General features: G+C 34.7%; 1 pseudogene; it reads right to left on the bottom strand.

Annotated features, from left to right (window-relative positions):
- Positions 1–17,826, bottom strand: part of LOC124974173 (coiled-coil domain-containing protein 138-like) — a 467,681-nt pseudogene that overhangs the window by 1,762 nt on the left and 448,093 nt on the right.

The raw sequence follows: 17,826 nt of genomic DNA, 5'->3' as shown, positions 1-17,826 counted from the left end.
GGATTCCTTTATAGTGTACTCCTTTTTCTTTTTGGTAGAATTTAGTTCAAGGAACATTAACATTACTATACTTAATTGTGTAGCTAAAAAATAAAAATTGGAAATAAAAGAATAATAGAACAAAGTTGCTAGATTGTTTAGATTTGCCTTGTTTAGAATATATATATTTATATATATATTTATATATATATATTTATCAATTACACAAGCAGAGTATACATGAATTATAAACTCTATAAGGAATAAAAGTTTTATCACAGCACCACCTGCTGCATTTAATGCAAATTGTTTCACTTAGTAATATATCATCTGACTATTAAATAGGCTGAATGCTATATGAATTTGTTCTTAAAATTTACAAGCTGAAGAAATTGTTCTTTAAGAATTTTAAAAAGTAAAAAATAGTACTTGACTACTTTTTTCAAGAACGACTTTACAGAAAAATTATGTTCTCATTTGAATTTATCCAGTAGAGAAGGTGATTCTGAAAACAAGACCAATTTATCTTCCAAAAGAATATTTTAAAAATATTCATTATAACTATTTCAAAACATTTATTTTCCTACATGTGTTATATTATTGAGTCTTTTAACAAAGTCCTGTCATTGAAATGTTACCTTTATATTCTTTACCAAAAGTCAATCTGTTGATCTTAATCAGTGTAAGATAAGGTTTTCCTTTATTTAGTCTATATGGCAGCTTTAAAAAGCAATTAGAAACTCTGCCACAATTGCCATCTACAGATGAACTCCGCTGCCTGGCTCCAAGCCTAGGCTAACTCTATGATATTAACAAGGTGCAGAAGAAATGATGCTCTGTGCTCGGGATCCTAGCCTGGAGAGCTCTTGCATAGCCAACTTTTCTGCCACATGTGAATAGGCCCCATGGGAGAAAGGCCAACCAAGAACAGGGATCCCAACCCAGAAAAACCTGTCATTTGGGTCCATCTCAAATTATCAATCCAAAAGAATTATGAGCTAGTAAATAAAAGGTTTTTGTAAGTCCCATAAGTATTTGGTTGTTTATATATCCATAGACAGCTAATGTGATCTAATATATCTTAATTCAACCCTTAAAAGTTAAATAATATAAGAAATAATGAAGTTTATTGTTATTAATAGATAGCTACATTAAGCTAGAATTTAATATAGCTGCATGTGGAGGTGCATGCCTATGATTCCAGTGACTCAGGAGGCTGAGGGAGGAGGATTGTAAATTCAAAGTCAGTTTGGGAAACTTACTAAACCTTGTCTCAAAATTAAAAAACAACTGTTTATTCTTTCAGTTCTATCAGTTTTTGCTTCGTGTTATTGGTACATAAAGGATTATCATGTTCTCTTGATGATAAGACTACTTAATCACTATGAGACACTTTACCACTGAGTATGCCCATGCCTTTTTAATTTTGAGACAGAGTTTTGCTAAGTTACTAAGGGTCTTGTTAAGTTGCTGAGGCTGCCTCAAATTTGTGATTCTCTGGCCTAAGATTCCTGAGTTGCTAGGATTACAGGCATGAGCCACAAACTGGTTTGTAAATGATCTTTCAATTACCAGTCTATTATAATTATGAAAACCAAAACCAAGCCAAAACAACTAAGAAGGCAGAATTATGACTTTTTTTCATTAGCTCACTTATCACTAGGAGTAACAACTTCAGATAACCATACTTCAGATAAAGTACCCAAATAAAATTAATGTCATTGCCCATTTAAAAAAAACCACCATTCTGAGTCATACAATTTAGCAAAAACAATAGATATAAAACTGATATATTTATTGCTTGACCACACTCGCATGACTCACTTTAACAAAATTTCTCATATTTAATGATTCAGAATGACAACTGGTTACAGGTAATAATTTAAAGTATATCAATTAGGTTGACATTATATATAATTAAGCTGCACACCTGTAAATCCCAGCAACTGAGGAGGCTGAGACAGAAGGATCACAAATTTGAGGCCAAGCTGGCAACTTAGTGAGACACTGTCATAAAATAAAAAATAAAAAGGGTCAGGGATGTGGTTCAGTAGTAGAACACACCTGGGTTCAATCCCTATTACTGGAGGGAAAAAATTATAATCATCTTTGGTTGAAGAATTTCCTTCTTTCTCTCCCTTTTTCCCCCTCCCTCCCTTTATTTCTTCTTTCCTTTGCAATGATGGAGATTGAGCCCAGGTCCTCTGCATGTAGCTTTAATTTTAATTGATTCATTTCTTTATATATCAATAAATTCATTCTTATATACCAAGCACCATGCTAGGTAAGGGTGGATAAACAAAGTAAGTTTTTATCCTTAGTAAGCTAACTAGTGCAGGATTGATAAGCTTTTTTGGTATAGGGCCAGGTAACAATTTTACAAATTTTAGAGGCTACACAGTCTCTGTTGCCAACTACTCAGCTCTGCTGTTCAAAGGCAAAAAGAGTCATAGCTAAGACATAACAAATGAGCATGGCTGTGTGAGAAAATTTCATTAACAAAATAGATGGTGGACCCGATATGCTCTGTAAGCTGTAGTTTGCCAACTTGGTTGTCTAGCAGAAAATAATAAACTAACTAGCAATTCCAATTTATGTGGCAAATAAACCAACAATTTTAAGTGAAGTGTTTTATTAGATCATGATCTAAGAGAATCAACACAGGCTTCTGGAAGGAAGTAACAATACAAAGACTTCTTTCTCTCATTCAGCAAATAAAAGTTGATTTTAAATAATGTGCCACCATTATGGAATAAGTCAAAATCTCATGCTGAAAATTTAAAACAAAATTGATTATAAAATAACTGCTTTATTATATTGTTATGTCTCCTAGTTACTAAAAATTATTCTGTAAGCATGCTTGAAAGCTTACCTTGAGTAACTGTTTTGAGAACAATTAAGGTTGACAAAAGTCTCAATGGCAAATTGGAGTTCTTAAAGAAAGCAGCTGTCTTTGGTTTATTTTCCACAGAATGTTCTGAAAAATTATCCTGAATTCCTTTAATTACCACTCCTTTAAATATATCTTCACCTAGTCTTCTCAATGTTGATGTCATAGTTGAATGCTGTTAAAAATAGGTACAATCATGTTCATAGCTGCTCAATTCACAATATCCAGATTGTGGAACCAACTTAGATGCCCCTCAATTGATGAATGGATAAAGAAACTGTGATATATATAGATGCATACCATTTGTGAAATTATACATTTACAAAGGGAAATGGTGTTTGATTCATTCTGATTTGATTCATTCATTCATACACACACACACACACACACACACACACACACACATGCAATGGAATATTACTCAGCCATAAAAAATAATAAAATTATGGCATTTGCAGGCAAATGGATGAAATTAGAGAATATCATGCTAAGTAAGATAAGCCAATCTCAAAAACCAAAGGATGAATGATCTCACTGATAAGTGGATGATGATACATAATGGGGGGGGTGGGAGAGAGAATGGAGAAAGGAGGAACTGTACAAAGGGAAAAAAGGGGTGGTAGGGGTGGGGGGGAAGGAAAAAAATAACAGAATGAATCAAACACATTTCCCTTTGTAAATGTATAATTTCACAAATGGTATGCATCTACTTCATGTACAAACAGAGAAACAAGTTGTACCCCATTTGTTTACAATAAAAAAGAAAGATAAACAGTGGCCATTTTACTAGTAATGAGACTAACATACATTGTTGTTATGTCTTTGTTGTAGATTTATTGTTTCTCCCCCACCTCAAATCACATAACTTTTAAAATTTAAGTTTTGATTGAAACTCATAAGGAAAGAAAAAAATGTACAATCTTAGTGTGTTTGCTCATGCTCAGAAAACATTTATTTTAAATACTGCAATTAAATAAGTGAACTAAGAGTAAATTGAATTTCTTGTTAAATAAAAAAAATGAAACAATTGAAAATATGCAAGACTGGAAGATTACAATCAACTGAAAAGAAACTTAACTATGTGTATTTCTCTAAAACATGTAAAAACATAAGGTCAATCTATATTTCTGGAAGAGAATCAAAGGAAGAGAGGTGGACTGCCTGCTCTCTGTTCATCATTGCTCCACCATCACTGACTACTAGTTTCTCAGGTGTATCTTATTGTATTTGGTTAGGAAATGACCATCTAGAGTCTCACTGTTTTCAGGTTAATCTTACTATAGGTGTCCTCAGTGACTCTGAAAACGGAACAATTTCAAAAGAATAAAATACTAGGTTAGAATCATAGAAAATTTTCATGGAGAACAAACTGAAACAAGAAAATAGGCAAAATAGGAATAACGGCTTAGAAAAAACTTCCTCTAAAATAAAAGTATCTAGTGGTATTCCATATATTCACCAAGAATCAAATCAAAGAAAATCATTTCAGACTGCTGCAGAGTGTGCTTTGCTAAGCCAGACTTAGAAATAACTTAAAATTTCCTTTGTTGTGATTCAAATTCTTCAATCACATGTCACTGAGTTTATAATAGTTACCTGCCTCTGAATGGGGATTTGTGAACAATTCCCTACTCAATAGCATATAACAAGCTTCAGCATTTAAATTGCAAACAGATATACTGAAATTGTGTGAGTATCAAATGCCAAATGACTGGGTGGTACAAGCAGTGTAATCTAATTCAAATACATTGTATATAATATCATTAGGAAAAAGGAATACATGAGATTTAAAATCTCAATTTAAATTTTAATATTTCAAAATTGTTATAGTAATTATATTAAAATGACAAGATTAAGGAATTCTACATATTTTGTTATAAAACAACCTCTAATGCTTTATACTACTTTTATAATAGGAAAATAAATTGTTCTTTACTTTTCAAATATGTGTATGGACACTATTTCTCTTTAAATGAAAAAAAAGTAAAAATCACAAAAATTTTATTTTTTTAAATTATTGCTGAGGCTTCACCAATATCTGCAACCAATATTGGCTGAAAATGTACATTCACCACACCAAAAATAAGGAAAGTCTCAAAACTAAATGCAAAAAGAGAATCAATATCTGCCAATCCCAATATATGACAAAATATTACAATTACCCAACAAAGAATTTAACACATGTCTAATAAAATGAGCATTTATAAACTCTTAGAAAATCTCATTGAAGAACTGAAAAGTCTTACCAAATAAAATATAGAAGAAAAGTCAAGTGGAAATTTTAGAACTGGAAATACAATAAACACAATAAAAATTTAGTGAGTAGACTGGGTAGCAGAATGGAAGGGATAGAGAATGAATTATTTAAATAGAAAGTAAAAAACAGAAAACAGTTAATCTGAACAACCAATCTAAAATGAAAAACAAACAAATAGGATGTTGAGGATTTAAGAGTATAACAAGAAATTTAATAGTCATGTCATAGAGTCCTCAAAGGAAAGAAAAATCAGGTAGCTAAAAAGATACTTGAGAAACAATGGCTAAAAACTTCCCAGACATGGCAAAATATACATGTAGAGATCAAAGAAGTTGAACAAATCCCAAACAGGATAAATCCAAAGAGATCAACAATAAGACTTATCATTGTCAAACTTATGAAAACTACCAAAAAAAAAAAAAAAGGAAAATGAGAAATGATACTCTATATTACATGTACAGGAAAAATAACTCAAATGACAATAGATTTCTTATCAGAAACCATGGAGATGAGAAGGAACTGACACATTTCTAAAGAGCCAAAAGTTGGAGCAGAAAAAAAACACCTCTCATTCAAAATCCAATTCCCAGTGCAAATATCCTTCGGAAATGAAAGGAAAATCAGGATGTCAAAATGAAGAAAACAGAAGGATCTGTCATCAGCAGATCTACTCTAAAAAAATAGTTCTTTTAAACAGAAAGGAAAGGCTAAAAGAACAGGAAGGAGAACACAGAAAACAAAACTATACAGTAGACTTTTATTCTGTTCTTGAGTTTATAAACTGTTTGATGGGTGAAGCAAAAACAATAATAGTATCTCATGCAGTTCTTTTTTTTTTTTTTTTTTTTTGTACCAGGCCAGGGATTCTTAACCACCTAGTCATGTCCCCAGGCCTTTCTTTTCTTTTATATTTTATTAGAGACAGGGTCTTGCTAAGTTGCTTAGGGCCTCACTAAGTTGCTGAGGTTGCTTTTGAACTCAAGATCCTTCTGCCTCAATCTCTCAAGTCCATGTTGGGATTACAGGCATATGCTGCTGTGCCCAGCTAAAGAAGAAATATTTAGCTTGATTATATTATAAATGAGGGAGTTTAAGAGATGTCATACCTCTCTATTTTACTCAAAACTGGTAAAATGATGGTACCAGTGAGACTAATAAGTTATTCATATATAATACTGAGAAATACTAAAAAAGCTAAACAAGGAGATATACACCTTGGGGACTGGGGATACAGCTCAGTTGGTAGAGTGCTTGCCTCACATGCACAAGGCCCTGGGTTCAATCCCCAGCACCACAAAGAGAGAGAGAGAGAGAGATACCCAAAAGATTATAGATAAATAAGTAAATAAAAATGGAATTCTAAAAAATGTTCAAGTAACCCACAAAACAGTAGGAAAAAGAAAACAATAAAAATAAAAAACAGGTAAAAACAAGAAGTAAGGTGACAGTTTAAACCCAACCATGTACAAATCAAATACCAAATAAAACACAAAGATTGACAAAACTGATATACAAACATAACTTACAAAATCTCATTTCAAATATAAGAATATATGCAGGTCAAATGTAAAAAAAAGTTGGAAAAAGATATACCATGAGAATATGAATCAAAGGAAAGCATAAATGACTATATTAATATCAGTTAAAGTGATTTCATGAGCAAAGAAAATGACCAAAAAAGGACTTTATACAACAATAAAAGGGTCAATCTATCAAGAAGACAAAACAATCCTAAATATATATGGACTGAGCAACAGAGATATACTATGTGAGTTAAAATTGATGGAAATAACTGGAAATAACAGAAGAAACACAAATTTACTACTAATGCTAGAGACTTCTTTTTTAATTTTTAAAAATTTTATTTGTTCTAAGTAGTTGCACGTGACAGTAGAATGCATTTATACATTTGTGAGATATTCAACACCACCTCTTAACAAGTGATAGAACTAGATAAGATATCAACAAGAATGTAAAACAACTTATAAATATCAGCAAAACAGCCAAACCTGAAGAACAGAAAAACGTATAACAGACTAAATAATTCATGGGTCATGATATGATAATAAAACTTATCAAAATCTGTAGGACATGATTAAAGCAGAATGGATGGAAAATAGCACTAAATTAATAAGTGTATATATTGAAAGAGGAAAAGTCTTGAATCAATAAGTTTTCACTTCAGTAACCTAGAAAAGAGAGAGCATAATAAACTCAAAAGAAGGAGAAGCAAGAAAATAATAGCAAGAAGAAATCAACAAAATTGAGAACAAAAAATGACAAAAAAAAATCAACAAAACAAAAAGATATTCCTCTGAAATAACAATGAAAAAGACAAACTTCTAGGGGAAAAAAAAGAAAACCCAAGTTTCCATATCTAGAATAAAGAAGGGCTATCACTATAGACACTGAAGACTTCAAAAAGATAGTATTGTGATAAACTCTACACAAATAAATTTGTGTAGATAAAATGGTTCAGTTCCTCAAAAAGCAGAAATTACAAGTCACTAATATGAATGATAATTATAATTCTATAATTCTATAATTAGAATAGTCATGTAACTATTAAGAATAATAAATTCAAAATTTAAACCCCCCCCCAAAATAAATCTCTAGGTCCAAACAGTTTACTTGCAGAAGTCTACCTAATATTTAAAGAATTAACACTAACTCTTCAAACTTTCTTCCAGATGAGATAATTACCATTTTTATGAACCTAATATTACCCTGATACAAAACCAAAGCTCAAAACAAAGAAAACCACAGACCAATATTTCTTGTAAATGTAAGTGAAGAATACTTAACAAAATACTAACATATAGAATTCATCAATAAACAAGAATTAAACATCACGAACAAAAGGACTTTATGTCAGGGATGCACAGCTGACTCACTGTTTAAAAATCTATGTAATCTACCATATTAAACAATTAAAGACAAATAACATTATATGACCTTACCAATCAACACAAAATTTCATTTGAAAAAATTCAATAATAAACCCTTATAATAAAACTTCTGAAAAATAGGAATTGAGGGTAATTAACTCAAATTGAAAAAATCATCTATAAAAATGCTACTATTAATGTTTACTTAATGGCAACAGACTAAATAGTGCCCCCTAAGGTGAGAACAAGGCAAAGATATTTGCTCTCACCACCATGTACAATCAGTATAGTGCTAGAAATTCTAGCTAATGCAATAAACCATGAAAAGGAACTAAAGGTATACATATTTAAAAGGAAAACAAAAGCTACTGTTTATATTTGAGATAACCTGACTATATATGTAGAAAATCCCAAGAAGTCTGTTAAGAAATTACTAAAACTACTAAGGTCTAAATCACAGGACACAAAATAATCAACAACAAAAAAATCAATTATATTTTTATATGCTATTGACAAACATATGGACATCAAAATTTAAAAGAATGCTAATTGAAATCACATAAAAATTAGGTACTCAGCTGAAAAGTCAAAGAAGAATTCTATGCAGAAAACTACAGCACCAATGAAAGAAATCAAAGTTCTAAATAAGTGAAGAGGTGATTTGTGTTCATAAGTTGGAAGATACAAAACAATAAAAAGTCAATTCTCAATTTGATATACAAGTTTAATGTTATTAGCAAAATCTTTGCAAGCCATTTTATAAATACAGAATATATATAAAAAAATCAAGGGAACAAAAACTAATTGAAGTATTACCTGGAAATAAGTTCCTATAGTCATTTACCTGTGTTCCACCATCTGCTGTAGAGACTGACATATAAATTTTACAAAAGGCTTGTGAAGTTTGGCAGGAATTCACAAATGGCATCCACTGTACCTACTCTGTCATCATAGGCAAAAACTAAACATAAAAAGATAAAAATAGAAAGACACAGCAGTTGTGAATGTCTAGAATTAACTACCAAAATTTACCAAATTTTAACTAAAGAAAAAATAATTTTTAATAAAAATTCCTCAAAATCCCCATAAACTACAGAATTTGACCTCATGCAATTGAAAACTTAAGTATGTATTGGGTACAATGGCAAGTGTACAAATCCCAGTGATCTGGGAGGCTGAGGCAAGAGGATTGCAAGTTCAGGGCAGCCTCAGAGATTTAATGGGGCTATAAGCAATACAGTGAGAGACTGCTGGGAGAATAAAAAGCAGAAAGGTCTGGGGATATAGCTCAGTGCTAAAGTGCTCCTGAATTCAATCCCCAGTTACTATGCCCTCAAAATACTTAAGTATGCATATTCGCTCTCATCCAGCAATAGCACATCAAGGGATTTAAAGAGCTTAACCTTAATATACATACTCTTTGAAGCTTAAATGATAAAATAAGCATATATCCTTAATAATGATCTAGATTTGTTCTTATTATCATAGAATAGTCCATAGCAAGCATAATAAAGAATCCAATTTACATAAAATGTCTACATGATTTTATATTGAAAAAGATATGTGAAAGAATATTTTCTAAAAATATTAACAATTGGATTTTAATAACTTGAGTAATATTTACTTTCCTCTTTACACATCTATATTATCATAATTAATTTTGATTTGTAAAAATAATTTAAAAATTTACAAAGATGCTGATAACATTGCTTCCAAAGTAGGTCATTTTGCTAAATGACTTCAAAGACCATAAAGATATATCCTAATGCTCTGATAAAATAACACTACTTCTGGAATTTTAATCAATCTAAGAAGTCACCTAAAATATACCCCTGCAAAAACCACATGTGCAAAGATATTTATTTATAACAGCATAAACCTGGAAATAACTTAATGGTTAACAGGAAAATTTTAAGTTAACTTTACATCCAATTAACTAAGGATTATGAATGTATTGTATGTATACTTATTTTCTGTATATGTACTATGATGTTTCAGTATCTTTAAAAAAGCCTTCTAGCTGGGGAAAGACTATCCCTCCCTGAACCAGCCAATTCTTAGAGACAACAAAAAAACATACTTGAAGATGCCTTTGATCTAACCAATCCAGAGTCAAACCTCCTCTGTATGATCTATGCCTTAGGAAAATTATTCTAGCTAGCCACTCCTATTCATTGTGACTAGTCTTTCCTTTCTAATGCTTTCCCCTTGTTTCTGTCTTCCACCTCTTGACCACTGTGGTGTCTTTCTCATGTGGCTCTGCATAACCGGCAGTGCCTTCTATCTCTAAGACCTGTGAATATAAAAACTCAGTTGTGTTTACTTCCTGAGCCTCCCTGCTTTCTCATGTAGCTGCATCTGACTGAAAATATTATAAAACAATGCAAATGGCACATGCCTGTAATCCCAGCAGCTTGGGAGATGAGGCAGAAAGATCCTGAGTTCAAAGCCAGTGTCAACAAAAGGAAGGCACTAGGCAACTCAGTGAGAACCTGTCTCTAAACAAAATACAAAATAGGGCTGGGGATGTGGCTCAATGGTCAAGTACCCCTGAGTTCAATTCCTGGTACCAAAAAAAAAAATACAAAAAGTAAATAGAAACACATTACTGATAAATTAAGTAAAGCAAAGTCAGGATACAAAATCACATATACAACCACAGACATGACTAATAAGATATGAAAATAAACCTTAATTTCAAAGTGCATATTTGATCTCTTGAAGCAAGATGTGGTACTCCCTTCTTTTGAAATAATCTCCATAATCAGATTCTGTGACATCAATTTCTCTTTCTGGCTACTACTTACCAATCTCTTTTGCTTATTTATTTTCATTTGACTGAATTAAATATTGGAGTTACTCAAGATTCAATATTAGTTCCTAGAGAGAGAGAGATCTCAAACCTCTCCAAGAGTTCTGGGGTCTCTCCCATCAATAGCTTCTAGACACAATCTATTTTGCTGTTTCAAAGACATTTCAAATTCAATGTATCAAAAAAAAACTTGTCAGATTCCCCTACATACTGAGAAATAAACAACAGCATTGTGTCCATTTACAACTAAAACAAAAAAGAAAGAAAAACACTAACTGTTCACTTGGGCCTATGCAGATGTCCAAAGGGTGACTAAGCAGGGTGAAAAGTCTGGCATCTCTGCCTTTGCATTTTATCTGTCTCCTTTGCTACCTTAATTTTTGGATCAGATTGTTTCTGTTCATCTCTACATGTAGACACATTAGTAGCTTAAGGAATGTTTGTTCAGAACTGGTAGTAAAAGGTTGATTTGCCCAAAATTTCCCTAATGTCTCTCCTCCCATTTCAACACTAAAGGCAACAAGGAAAGGGTAACTAAGATATTTTAAGTTTTACATGGGTATCATGATGAACAGATTGCCAGCTGATGCCGTCCACTGGAGTCAATTTGGCGCAGGAGACAAATGAGTAGTGAGGCTCTTGGAGGCTCTTGAATTCAGAATGGTTTATTGTAGATTCAGGAAACCCGGGAACCCCGAACCTGGAACCTGGAACCTCCAACCCCCGCACTCAAGGAGAGCCGGCTTAAATCCCCTCCAGGAGGTGAAGGGTAGGGCTGATGCCAATTATGCAAAGATTAGGTGAGGAGCCAGCTGTCCAATTATGGTAAAGGTCAAAATGAGCAGGCACGATCAGGAGCACTCTGGAACACCTGTGCATGCGTTGTGTGCATGGACTTAATTGAATATGGCCAATAATAAATCACCTGGGTGTGCTTATGTTAATCAACCTCCTCACCTTCGATGTGATCAAAACAACCCCTGGCTGACTTCCAGGCACCATCCCGGTGCAGTTCACATGGCATAGCCCCCAACACCTCCCCCTTCCTTATATGAAATGAAAAGGAAGCTGGCAGGGATTGTGTCTGTCTTAGGTCCTAGGAATCAACATCCTGTCAATACCCATCATCAAAGGATACCAAAGTGGGGTTGGCCCCTCTGTCTTAGGTTGGTACAGTGTTTTCCCGTGGTTACCCATCTTTGACTACTGATCCAGCATACTAAGCCATATACTGGGAGATTGTCCCGTTTCAAGGGCAGTCATGGTCTGTTCCATGATCACATTATAAGCCTGTTGAATGGCTTTGAGGCATTTGTAAATGTAGAACAGAATCAAGAAAAGCATAACCAAGCGCATTAGTGTGGGACTTAAGAGTCCCCCAAATTTGGTGCCAAATTGTGTTAGCTTAGCTAATGCTCCTGTGATAAGCCCTCCCAGTTTGACCTCTACCTTAGTGGTGTTCACGGCAAGGATCTGCTGTCAAAGCCTTGTTACCAGCTCGTCAAATCCATCCATCCATTGTTGTGTGATCTGTGAAGATAATTGTCTAGAGAAGTTCTCATTAGAAGTCACAAAAAGGAAAGGGAGAGCTAGGCACACAGGAGTGTATGAAAAAGTAATTGTTTCACTCTCTCTACATATTTTAGTACTAACTCCATTAACCTTTTGATCAGTGCATTTTTCTTTACTTTTAGACCCTCCTTTTACAAAAGCTAGGGGGCTTATATTCATACTTGCCTTAGGCCCTCATAAGGACCAAATGGATAAGGAGTTGAAATTACCTTTATATTCCAAGTTTTCTATAAAATCTTTTGTACTTTGAGATGTGATATATATCTTATTAGGTAAATACCAAGGTCCAAAAGCCAGATTACTGGAGACCTTTTTATCAGGTTCTAGGTGCTGACAAGCTTCCCATAAGGGAGGCCAAGTAATAGGCTTTTTGAAGGAAATGGCCATACTAATGGATATGAAAATCAGTCTTATTACTAATAGCTTTGGGCATGTAACTGGTGACATTTGGAGTTGTTTTCTTTATTTAAGGTAATATCTGTCAAAGATATTACGATCAATCAACTGTACACAAGGTGTGCCACTGCCAAACGCGAGGCATAATGCATTCTCTAGAGATAAATTCAGGGTAGAATTGGAGTCCAATGGTGGTGTGTACCTAAGTGTAGCTTGCCCAGTAGATTCCTTAGTGGAAAAGAACTGAGGAAAGACTGCACCACCTTGAGAGACTGGAACCAGTCAAGGCAATACCCTGACTATTGTCCAGAACTGTTCACCCTGGATGAAACTCACCACCATCATCAGTAGCAACAGGATACCCAGAGGGTTCACTGCATCTTGATGAACCATCTTAACTGCTTGGACTAGCCTTTCTGGAATCCAAATTGGCATCTTTTCTTCCTGTGGAATTACACACACATGCCCTCTTCCCCAAATCAAGACCAGGGAAGATCCTTTCCATTCTCCTGTTACATCTTTCCATAAAGCTTGTGGCTTTATGTCAGTGTCAACTGCAGCATGTCAATCCACTGCTGATTTTCCCGATTTATCCAAATTCAAAAAATTTAAGGTAAAAAGGGCTATGGATTATCTGTTCTTAGGTGGATATGACTCCCCTATTCCCCCTTTTTGTTTAATTAATAAGGTCTTAATAGTTAGATGAGCTCTTTTTATAATCCCTTGTCCCTGGGGGTTATAAGGAATACCTGTGACATGATATATACTAAATGTAGAACAAAACTGTTTAAAGGTTAAGGATGTATAGCCTGGACCATTGTCTGTTTTTATTGTTTTTAGAACACCCAGAATAGAAAAGGTATATAGGCAGTGATTTATAATATCTTTTGTTTTTTCACCTGACTGTAAGGAGGCCATAATAAATCCTGAATAAGTATCTATGGACACATGCATGTATCTAATCTTTCCAAATTCTGGGATATGAGTAACCTCCATTTGCCATATATGGTTGTCTTGTAGTCCTCTAGGGTTAACACCATTTTGAGGTACTGGGAGATAAGTGACACAATGTTGACAATTTTTGACAATAATTTTAGCTTGTTCCTTAGTCAATCTAAAACATTTTTGAAGAGTGTTAGTGTTAACATGGAAGTTTTCATGAAAATTTTCTGCTTCTAAGACAATGGAAAAAATATGTACATCTCTAGTAGTTAAGTCTGCTAAAGCATTACCCAAACTGAGAGGTCCTGGTAACCCAGTATGAGCCCTAATATGTCCAACAAAAAAATGGTTCCTTATTAACTTTTGAATAGATAATGAGGAATGAATGGTAGATGCCAAGGTTATTTTTGGTACAAGTTTTATGATATTTAGAGCACTGACTATATATTTGCTGTCAGAGAATAGATTAAATGGCTGATTTGGGAACATTTGGAAAATTTGACAAATGACGAGAAGCTCTATCTTCTGGGCAGACAGTGAAGGATAAAGAAAAGTAAACATCTGTGTTGGCATGACTATAGCAGGTGTCCATTACTGGACCCATCAGAAAAGCAAGCTATCATTTGGTATGGGATCTTTTCTAGTGACCTTAGGAAATATGAATGGATGTCTGATGAACATTTGGATCATGAGATCCCCAGGGTAGTGGTTATTAAAATTTGGATTATTTTTACATATAATTGTAGCCCATACTTCTGATTCTTGTGTGAGCTCAATTATAGTTCCTCGTTTATAAGGAGTGATATTTTTTTTTGGAACAATGCCAAAAATTCCTATAGCATTAGTTATTGCCTTTTTTTATTAACTTTCCCACTAATTCTGGATAACTCACTAGAGTTATCTTTTGGCTATAGTGAAGATGATCCCAGTAAATAGGTCCTTGTTGCCAGAACACTCCTGTAGGACTTCCTATGGTGATTATGATTATCAGTAATATAGGCTTAGTTATATCTACCTGATCTAAATGTGCCTTAGTAATGGCATCTTCTACCTTACACAATGCTTTTCTAGCTTCTGTGGTAATTTCCCGGAGTGAGGTGGGATCACCACTTCCCTTAAGAATATCAAATAATGGTCCAAGGTCTTCAGTTGTTAATTTTAAATATGGTCTTACCCAGTTTATATCCCCCAAAAGTTTCTGGAAATCATTTAATGTTTTTAATCTATCCATCCTAAAAGTAACCTTTTGGGGTTGTATTAAGGTTTTGTCAATAATGGCACCAAGATAGGTAATGGGGCAAGAACTCAGTAATTTATCCTCTGCTATCTTTAATCCAAATCGAAGATTTTTGACCAGTCCATCATATACTCTGAAAAATTTGTCTTGATCAGGATGAGCTAATAAGACATCATCCATATAATGATAGATCTTTAGGTCTTTATCAGATTTTCTAATAGGCTGTAAAGCTTTGTCTACATAGACCTGACACATAGTGGGGCTATTGGCCATGCCTTGTGGTAATACTGTCCATTCATATCTTTGATCAGGTCCTTCATGGTTAGTAGCTGGTACAGTAAAAGTAAATCTACAGGTATCTTCCTTATGAAGTGGTATAGAAATGAAGCAATCATTTATGTCTAAAACTATAATTCTCCAATCCTTCAGAATAGCAGACAATTGAGGGAGGCTGGATTGAGCAGCTCCCATTATTACCATTTGATTATTAATTACTCTAAGATCTTGGAGGAGTCACCACTTTCCTGATTTCTTTTTAATTATAAAGATAGGTGTATTGAAAGGAGACGTAGAAGGTTGTAGATGGCCTAAGGCCAGTTGTTGTCTTACTAACTCTGACTGCTTGTAACTTTTGAGCATTGAGGGGCCACTGAGGTATCCAGTCTTTTGTGATTTCCATGTAATTTTTATTGGCTCAGTGGCCCCCTCTGAAAACCCAGTCCCTCTTTATTACTTCTCCTCATAGCTTGGATGGGTTCAGTTATTCCCTGTGAATGTGCTCCCAGTCCTTTTCCAGGTATGAATCTCTGGTTCACCATGATATTACAAGCTATTGGGTTAATATGCATATGTTCATTAGTTAATTTGACCTGTAATTGTCTTAATATGTCTCTCCCCCATAAATTAAAACATAGGGTTGGAAAGTACTGTAATTTCCTTCTGTATGTGTACATTTCAATAACTGTGCATTCCGGGGTGGGTTTGAGGCAACCCCCAAACCTCGTAAGGTCTGGTCAGCCTTTTGAAGAGGCCAATCTTTTGACCATTGGGTCAATGTTATGATACTAAGATCAGCTCCAGTGTCTAATAACCCATTACATTCCTTGTCATTTATTCTTATAGTATACATGGGACGAGTGTTTAGATCTAAGGCAAGCATGGTCATAGGTTCCCCTGTGGATCCAAACCCCAATTTATTTCTTTTATTCCTTTTTGCTAAATATTTGTCATGTTCATTGGGTATCACCAGTATTTGTGCTATTTTTTCCCCCTCATTTATAACAGAAATACCTTTTGGGAAACTGACCATTATTTTTATCTCTCCCTCATAATCTGGATCAATTACTCCTGGTGTTATATGGAGTCCTCTTAGGGCAGCAGAACTGTGCCCTAATAGTAAACCTACTGTTCCTGATTTAAGAGGTCCATAGATACCTGTAGGTATTAATTGAACCCCCATTTCTGGAGTTAGTACTACTCTGGTGGCAGCACAGAGGTCTAATCCTGTGCTTCCTGTTGTATGTCTGATGAGGGAATTAATGGATAATGGATTTGAGTGATCATTCTGATGGGATTTGCTGCTGGCTGTCCTTCCTTCAGGGCCCCAAATATTTGTGGGGCCCGAGTCAGAGGGCCCCTCATCTCGTTTTTTGGGAGTGGTTTTCCTTTAATGTCAATTACAAATTTACACTCACTTGCCCAATGTTTTCCTTTTTTACATTTTGGACATATTCCAGGCATTTTTTTGTATGTACTATGACTTGAGTCTGGACAGTCCCCTTTAAAATGTCCTGGCTGTCCACATGAAAAAAAGCTTTTGGATTTGGCCCCCATAGCTTGAGCTACTCCTTGAGTGACAGCAGCTGCTAGTACTTGACCCTGTATGGCTGACTCATTAATATCTCTGCATATTTTTAAATAGGTATTGAAATCCTTATTTTTCCATGGCCTAATTGCTTTCCTGCACCATTTATTGGCTTGTTCATATGCTAACTGTTCTATTAAAGGCATTGCTTGTTCTGAATCCCCAAACACTCTGCCTGCTGTTTGTAACAGATGGTCTACAAAGTCTGCATATGGTTCATTTGAGCCCTGTATAACTTTGGATAATTGCCTTGCAAGTCCCCACGACCTTGTAATGTTTTCCACGCTCTAACAGCGGCAGTAGCTATCTGAAGATAGACTGCTGGATCATACGTAATTTGTTGCTGTTGTTCAGCATATAGTCCTTGTCCCAGCAACATATCTAGGTTTTGTTGATGGAAACCTGCGGCTGTGTTTCTATGAGCCATCTCTGCACAGAGCTCTTGATTGTTTACTTTCCACATTAAATATTGTCCACCATACAAAACTGCTTGATACATACTCGTCCATTCACTAGGAGTCAGATTAAGTGTTGTGATGGATTCCACAATACTCATGGTAAATGGAGCTTGGGGCCCATAAGTAGCGACTGTCTCTTTAAGATTTTTTACTGTTTTAAATTCTAGGGCCTGATGAAATTGCTGCCCCTGACCGTCCACCAAGACTGGGCAGGACAGTCTTAACGGGCCTTCCCACAGGGTCCCAGTGATCCCCGGTATCACTTGGGACTCCACCACAACATGGCCAACAAGAGTGCCCACAAAATGTTGGGTCCTCCCACTTTTATCATAAGGGGGAGCTGAGAGGATAATTATCTCATAATCTTTCCTGCCTTTTAACAACTCTGCAGTGTTAACTCGCCTATTTTCTAGTTCCTCCCCAGTATCTCTTCCTCCTCAGAGCCTCCTTCCTGTTCTTGGCTACTCCAGCTAACTTCCTACTCAATCTCTTCTAGCTCTTCTTCTTCTTCTTGTAATACATTTTTATGCT

The sequence above is a fragment of the Sciurus carolinensis genome, unplaced genomic scaffold (assembly GCF_902686445.1).
Source record: "Sciurus carolinensis unplaced genomic scaffold, mSciCar1.2, whole genome shotgun sequence".
Lineage (NCBI taxonomy): Eukaryota > Metazoa > Chordata > Mammalia > Rodentia > Sciuridae > Sciurus > Sciurus carolinensis.
The sequence above is the reverse complement of the archived record's forward strand: the minus strand, read 5'-3'. Positions and strand labels throughout refer to the sequence as shown.